The sequence below is a fragment of the Rhamphochromis longiceps genome, linkage group LG19 (genome assembly GCF_057381845.1).
Source record: "Rhamphochromis longiceps isolate RC_006_pf linkage group LG19, R_longiceps_female_GT1.1, whole genome shotgun sequence".
In the NCBI taxonomy this organism is placed as follows: domain Eukaryota; kingdom Metazoa; phylum Chordata; class Actinopteri; order Cichliformes; family Cichlidae; genus Rhamphochromis; species Rhamphochromis longiceps.
In genome coordinates, this window is record NC_140575.1 from 13,289,301 (window position 1) to 13,297,834 (window position 8,534).

General features: G+C 39.7%; 1 long non-coding RNA gene across 1 annotated transcript; it reads left to right on the forward strand.

Annotated features, from left to right (window-relative positions):
• The first annotated feature begins 3,459 nt into the window (after positions 1 to 3,459).
• LOC146646365 (uncharacterized) lies at positions 3,460 to 4,125 on the forward strand. Its single transcript, XR_014908861.1, has 2 exons — positions 3,460 to 3,865; positions 3,949 to 4,125. It is a non-coding gene; the product is annotated as an uncharacterized LOC146646365 (long non-coding RNA).
• The last annotated feature ends 4,409 nt before the right edge of the window (positions 4,126 to 8,534 follow it).

Sequence of the window (8,534 nt, forward strand, 5' to 3'; positions counted from 1 at the left end):
ATCACTTCCAACATAAATGAAGACAGGAAACTAAACAGCAGTGACGTTTGTAGGGTTACTGAAGTTGGGCTAGCTGGTATATAATGATGTGCTACGTGATCGCTAGCGACACAGCTATGTTAGCATAACATAAACAGTGAAGCTGGAGGACGAACACTAACACTTTTCCACTTATAAAAGTTAACGTGAAGGTTCTTCATGGTTAGAGACAAATGCAATCGCATGGCAGGATGCTGTAAACGGACCAAACTTCAGTCAGGAGAACAACTGAGATAATCAATCCACAATATGAGGTCAGTCATTAATATACTGCAACAACATGGGAATAGAGCAGCTGCCAGAGAATTCAACATTAATGAATCAATGGTACAGAAGTGGAGGAAGCAAGAAGAATGAGTTTAATAAAGTTTGATTTATCTGACTGCTTTGTTTCGCTTAATGTGCCTTATAATCCTGTGCACCTTATGGTCCAAAAAATGCGTACTGCACACTGCAGTTTAATGTTGCAAAGCACCTCTTTTTAACTTCAGTGGATATTATACATGGTTATGCGCAGGATATGTCAGCCCATTTCTACTGGAAATGCCTTTTGGTTAAACTTTCAGCAAGGAATTTGCATTTGCACTGTTACATTTTTATAAAGCTTTAATGTACATAAAAACCAGCTTCTTGTTTAAGTGAAAATAAATGGAAGGTTGTCTTTTTGCGCTAGTAATGTTGTGGAGTTGTATATTGTCTCGCATCAATTATATCGTCGGTTATATCGTTATCGCAAATTTTCAAATATATATCGTGATAAATATTTTTGGCCATATCGCCCTGCTCTAGCACTTACCTTTACACACACGGCTTCTGCATTTTGAATTTTAGTTAAATAAATAATTGCATAGTGTAAAAGGTCACGTGTTGCTGTTCATATGAAGTTCTAACCCTGATAGGTGTCAGATGGCTTTTATTACATCCTGTTACATGAAACCTTGGACGCTGACGATCATATTTAACTCCAAACTCACAAATATAATGTCTTTGTTATTTCCAACAACAAATGATAATTTTTCGCATGAGGAAGCCAACATGTTGTGCTTGCAGATTGTGAACAGTCTTAGTGCAAGGGACCTCTGGTTTTTTTTGACACGCCCAGGAATGCAGACCGTGATATGTATTCTATGATGCTGTAGTGAAAAAAAAAATTCTTGTAATGAAAGATCAAAGTCCCATGGACATGTAACATCCTTCCATAAAGACGGTATCCAGCTGTAGATGGGAGCAACTCTGCGCTTTTATATATGCCCACTGAAATCCTCCCTAAAGCATCATCATAATAAGGGTTTTAGGCGTCCAAGCTGAGCAGATTTTCACTTGGCCCTTTGTGTCAGAGAATCTCACCTGGCCTTTGGAGTGGGGGCAGAGGGGAGCAAACCTTCCTGCCCTGACTATGGAGAGACAGCCTTCCTCTGTAACCCACTCTCATTCACAGACATCATTCATGTGCAAATCATTCTTGGACCTATTGTTCACCCACTGCGCTCTCAGATACTTGCTGAATCAAGTGATAAATGTAATGGCAGGGCTGGAGATATGTTTCATATTGTGAAAACGTATAATAAGACTTATCGGAGCACTCGCATTTGTTGAAAGAGGGAGAACCAACTTCATGCAACTAGCTGGAACAATAACCAACTTCAATTTCTGAAGAATAATATATTTTTTGTTGTTCTATTTGACACTACAAACGAACACATATTCAGCCTTCAGTGAAGGCACTACAACTGTAGCACTGTTGTTGCAGTTGTCCAAACTCTTGCCCTCAAAAGGCTACAAATGATCCATTTTAGCATGAAGGATGGCAGTAACATAAAGCTCCTAGATAAAAACTGTTTTTACAAATATCTATCAGTCACATTACAATTTAGGCGCTACAGTTTGCTAATCAAGGACTGTTTAAAATAGTTCGACCACTTTATTCTACTTTAATATTAGCTGCACTGTTAGAAGAAATTTGGGGACGCCCTACAGACAACACTGAAGGTAACGAGACAAAATTATCCCACGATGAAATCAGACATTGAAAAAACATGAACAAACATGCCGAACAGAGGACATGTTGGTGTCACAGCAGGAAGAGCAGTGATGAAATTGATTACATTAAACAACAGCAATCTGTTTTGGTGAGCTAGCTCCGGGGTCCTGCTACACAAGCTAATGTGTAAATGAAATTGAGCATAAAATCAGTTTTTCCTTTTATGAGAAATCACAACGTCTGTTGTGAAAAATCTAACGTCTGTAACCCTCGTAAGTTAAAGGAATAAGTGATCATTTGCAGAAGGAATATTACGCTGCGAGTTTAGGAAAAAGAGAGTCCGTCAGTAGTTTGTCTTCCTCTCAGCCTGTGTCTATGTCCCAGAAAGCCACCTGAGTAATTTCTCAAGGTGTTGATTCCACAGACTGCCATCCCTATACACGTACAGTGCTATCGGTGGTGTAGAAACGGGCAGTAAATAACAGCCGCCCTTATGCACACACATCAGTATTTTCAAACTGCATCAACAAAGGCCGATTAGAAGTTGTACTCGCGTTATATTCTCCTGAACAGAAACAACTGATGTAGCTACAGATAAACTGCAGAATTCAAGGTGCAGGTAGCAGCAGGGCATTAATCGTGGAACAAAAGTCTCCGAGACGCAGGTCTATCAAGCCTTCCTAACAAAATGAACTGTTTTTGTTTCAGCGTTCAAGGGCAAAATCACTAATCCCAGCCAAAGTAAACAGTTTACCAAAAACTGTTGATCGGTGGAAGATTGTTTAACGCAATATAATGGTGCCGGATCTCTTTGAAAGAGCTGAAGCCTGTGTAATCAAAAGCAAAGCCTTTTGTCTCTTTAACACACATACCAAAGAAGCTGCCGAAGAGGCCACATCAGAATGAATGAATATTTAATTGAGGCCTATTGAGGCAGAAGATCAAAATGACCTTGCTTTAAATGATTATTCACTGATAAAAATAAAAGTAGGGTAGGACAGAATGGAAGCTGTACACTCAAGAGCCTTTTTCCAACGCTGTTCAACAATTGAACATGGAGACCTAGCGCACGAGACAATTTCTCTTAGAATGGTGGACAATGACCATATGCAGCCATGAGGTACTGTAGGTTGTGTGTTGAAGTGCAATTACATGATGGTGTCTCCGTTTTTTCTCTTTGTGCACTAGGTTAGTTTGGTTTCTGATAAAGACGAATATACTGGCACCGCTCTCGCTCCCCTTTTTACCAACTGCTGTTGTGTAGCTGGCTTGAGATGCGTGGTCCTCGTGTTCGATCGGTACTGCAGTGTTGCTGTCCCCAGGTGTCACACTTTAACCTTTGTTGTATATGGTAGCTACAGGGATGGAGCTATGGGGATGCGTAAAGGTGAGTCACAGTACTCTATATAAAAATATAACGTGTCCACACGTAGGGATGGGTATCGAAAACCGGTTCTTGTTGAGAACCGGTTCCCACTGTTTCAATTCCTTGGAATCGTTTGCCACTTTTATAAACGATTCCCTTATCGATTCCAGTCGCCCCGAATGACGTCATCACGTTGAGTAGCGTCTTTTACCCAGTAGGAAACACGGCGCCTGAGCGGCACAAACGCTCAAAAGTTTGGTTACACTTTATGAGAAAGGATGACAACAGGGCAACGTGCAATACTTGCAAAGTAGAGATTTCATCAAAGGGAGGAAACACTACGAACATGCAAAAGCATTTGCTCAAAAAACACGCGATTGCGTTCAACGAATGTCGTGTTTTTGATCCGCTCCGGACTAGCGAAGCTCAACTCAGCAGCAGCGGTAGCGTTTCCACGTCCTCTCCCGTTAATACTGCAGGTAACTAATCAATTAGCATTGCACATTATGTTAGCGCGATTTACCTTATTACAAAACCTGCTATTACTGTGCGTTGCATTTAGATAACCATGATGAGAGAGACAGAGTCTGGCTGGCTCAGATGCTGGCAGTTCTCGCTGCAGTCTACCGGTAGCGTCTCCTTTCAGGCCAGGATAGACGAATGTCACCGAGCAGTGTCTAAGTTTGTGGTCAAAGGCTTGCACCCATTTGCCACAGCAGATGCCCCCGATTTCACTTTGGTAAGTGAATGTGTTTAATTGTAGGCAGGGACATTACTGGATATTCTTGTGTAATTGCTACAGAATAATTTATGTTAAACTTTGTTATTGCTACAGGAGAATATTTATTTTATTATTTTACATATACATTTTTTTTCCTGGGGACCCTGTGACACCCCATTGAAGAGCCGTAGGCTGTGGATCTCTTAAGATCTCACTGTTGGGTTTGTAAGGCCATGTTACTCCTAAATTTCTATCTTGTTCAAAGAGAAGATATAAAACACAGTTCTAAGCTAATCGACTTTAGTGTTCTCCTTTTTAAAAAAAAAAGAATCGATAAGAGAATCGATAAGGAATCGAATCGTTAAACAGAATCGAAAATGGAATCGGAATCGTTAAAATCTTATCAATACCCATCCCTATCCACACGTTACAAATAGACATTGTTGTGCATGTTATTGTTGCGCTTGCTTATTTTGTTAATCCGCATTACAAACGGTAAGAAGTATTTCTTTGGAAATGAGCTACTACTGATCTTTTGCATTACTACAAATTACTCTTTCACTTTTCAAGCCATTATTGGGGGGACAAAGAGCTCTCGTCTTTAGCCTATGCAGCCGTGGACCTTTTCCACAATAAAAAAAACTCAAGGAAAGAGAAAATTGAAGCGTTCCATAAGTCTGACATTGCTTCACACAAATGTTCTGTTTAGGGTTCCTTGCTTTGACAATTGTGCTTTTTTATTTCCATCTGAAAGGAAATGTGCTCGCAGTCAAGCAGTCTCTCTGCCCTTTGGTTTCACATTGAACCAGTGGGAGTAGTTTGATTGCTTATACTTTAGCTGCCATGCTATTACTGTGATCAAGGACAGCTGAGTCTACATTTGATAACTTCACATTTGATAAAGAGACAAAACCTTGAGTTCCTCATTTTATCGAAACACACAAGGAACTGAAGAGTCCCATCCCACCCATATAGTTTTTCATCAATTCCAATGTCAGTCATGTCAACTCGCACAAGAATCCACGTCTCACAATCATACTATGAAAACAAAACCGAACGCAGCCATGAGAGAGCAAGAACGCCTCTCAGGACTGTTTTTAAAATGTCATATATATAAATAACCATCAATACTGCGTTTAACATGCAATTACAAAACATCATTATTGTATTTGTTCTTAAAATATGACACTATTTTAAGGATTGTATGGATTCAGGGACCTCAAAGGAAGATGATTATTTTTTTTTCTGCCTGTCCCATTTGGCTCTTTTGCCATCAGAATTATTGTCTAAAGGCGAGGAAAGATGCCCAACGGATTTACTTTACCAAATTGACCATCCCAGCCTTGCCATAATGGTCTATTTGATTAATCTTTTATTGTTTATTTTATTTATTTATTTCACTTGCTAGATATGGGACAGACTTGAATGAGGAAAAGAAAAGGGAGAAAGGAAGAGGGGGGAAAAACAGTGGAGAAGAGGGACGGGGATAAAGGGCAAAAAAACCCCCAAAAACCAACTAAATAAGCAGACAAAAAATACATATATCAATCACCTGGATCACCTGTTGAGAAAGAAAACAAGCAGAAGAAAACGAGAGCAATACCATAAACAACATCACAATGATATATGGGAATATAACAGTAAATACTAAATATTAAACATTATTGTGCAGCACGTAACATCGACAGCGCACAGTGTGCTTTGAGGCAGGGCTGGAGATATGTTTCATATTGTGAAAACGTATAATAAGACTTATCGGAGCACTCGCATTTGTTGAAAGAGGGAGAACCAACTTCATGCAACTAGCTGGAACAATAACCAACTTCAATTTCTGAAGAATAATATATTTTTTGTAGTTCTATTTGACACTACAATCGAACACATATATTCAGCCTTCAGTGAAGGCACTACAACTGTAGCACTGTTGTTGCAGTTGTCCAAACTCTTGCCCTCAAAAGGCTACAAATGATCCATTTTAGTATGAAGGATGGCAGTAACATAAAGCTCCTAGATAAAAACTGTTTTTACAAATATCTATCAGTCACATTACAATTTAGGCGCTACAGTTTGCTAATCAAGGACTGTTTAAAATAGTTCGACCACTTTATTCTACTTTAATATTAGCTGCACTGTTAGAAGAAATTTGGGGACGCCCTACAGACAACACTGAAGGTAACGAGACAAAATTATCCCACGATGAAATCAGACATTGAAAAAACATGAACAAACATGCCGAACAGAGGACATGTTGGTGTCACAGCAGGAAGAGCAGTGATGAAATTGATTACATTAAACAACAGCAATCTGTTTTGGTGAGCTAGCTCCGGGGTCCTGCTACACAAGCTAATGTGTAAATGAAATTGAGCATAAAATCAGTTTTTCCTTTTATGAGAAATCACAACGTCTGTTGTGAAAAATCTAACGTCTGTAACCCTCGTAAGTTAAAGGAATAAGTGATCATTTGCAGAAGGAATATTACGCTGCGAGTTTAGGAAAAAGAGAGTCCGTCAGTAGTTTGTCTTCCTCTCAGCCTGTGTCTATGTCCCAGAAAGCCACCTGAGTAATTTCTCAAGGTGTTGATTCCACAGACTGCCATCCCTATACACGTACAGTGCTATCGGTGGTGTAGAAACGGGCAGTAAATAACAGCCGCCCTTATACACACACATCAGTATTTTCAAACTGCATCAAAGGCCGATTAGAAGTTGTACTCGCGTTATATTCTCCTGAACAGAAACAACTGATGTAGCTACAGATAAACTGCAGAATTCAAGGTGCAGGTAGCAGCAGGGCATTAATCGTGGAACAAAAGTCTCCGAGACGCAGGTCTATCAAGCCTTCCTAACAAAATGAACTGTTTTTGTTTCAGCGTTCAAGGGCAAAATCACTAATCCCAGCCAAAGTAAACAATTTACCAAAAACTGTTGATCGGTGGAAGATTGTTTAACGCAATATAATGGTGCCGGATCTCTTTGAAAGAGCTGAAGCCTGTGTAATCAAAAGCAAAGCCTTTTGTCTCTTTAACACACATACCAAAGAAGCTGCCGAAGAGGCAGATTTTTTACATGAACGCTCTCAGTATCCATGTACCATTGCACTTTGAACCTTGTGCACTGTGCGGGGCTCGAGTTTAGCAACTGAATCACTCAAGGTGAAAAATGTGTATTTATGTATCTATTCATAGTTTTCATCACAGGAATTTTAGGAATGCTAAAAGTACGCCTTTCTCCCACTGTCCGCCGGCTATTTTTACTGGGTTTGTTTAGCCAAAATGGTGGATGGCTGTTAAATTTGATGGGGCCAAATGGCATAATCCCTCCTTCTCCATGACAACCCATGTTATCAATGGCGAGTCATTAAACTCGTACTGAAAATAAGTGATGATTAGAAGATATATGTTATTGTTTTAGCGTTGTCTCTACTGCCCCACAACACTGACTACAGTACAATTACCCTGAAACTATAATTACTGGATCATTGCTACGGCACTTTGGAATTTCTTGCCCTTCAATTCCCAAATGATAGTATTATTGACCAATCACATCTCAAATAAAAGCAAGCATCTGCATTTTTGTTCACATTCAGCCTGTAAGCAAAGGGATTCCCCCACAAAAGACTTACTCAAAATAATTTAAGTAACTAAGACAGACATTTTCCATCTTCATGCATCATTGCAATAATCTCCATCTGGACCAACACAAAACATAAAACCACTGCAGCTCCATCTAATGCCTGAATGTGATCGGGTGTGAAAAAATCTTAAGTGCAACATTGCCCTTCCTCCCATACCGCTGTGAAAACGCAGGCGCTTTAGAAAGAACGAGCTGAATATTATCACCATCGCCTCCGTGTCACGCACTCGCAGAAGTTCTTTATATATTTAAAAAAATAATGTTTCTGTGTTAGTACACATTAGTACAATATAACTCCACTTTCACCGTGAGCTATCTGTCGCACACAAGTATCTGTTGACATGCTCCTTAACATGGATATTATGTTGGGGAGCCTTTTTAGCCAACTCCAAATTATTCTGCCAGTCCCTTTCCTGTGGTGGGTCAGGGCTGTCTGAAGCCATTATTGGTAATGAATGTGGAGTCCTACTTTAAAAGGTTCAGGCATGTAAAGTCACCTAAAGCTGACTAATGGAATCCTGCTGACACTGAATGCCAGGGGCTTTTACCACCAACCCAGAATGGTGGTTTTGGAAATTTACACCACAGACATAATGAACTATAAATGTAAACCTTGGAATGTAGCCTCCCACGCAGTAGCTTTGAGATATTAATAGATACAGACATGCAATATGCTGGAAAATCATAAATTGTAGCTCCATTGTGTGCTTTCGGCATAAATTCTGCTACTTGTGGCTTATTTACAGCGAAATGTAAACACGTCTTTGCACTTCTGAGGCTTAAGGAGAATTATTA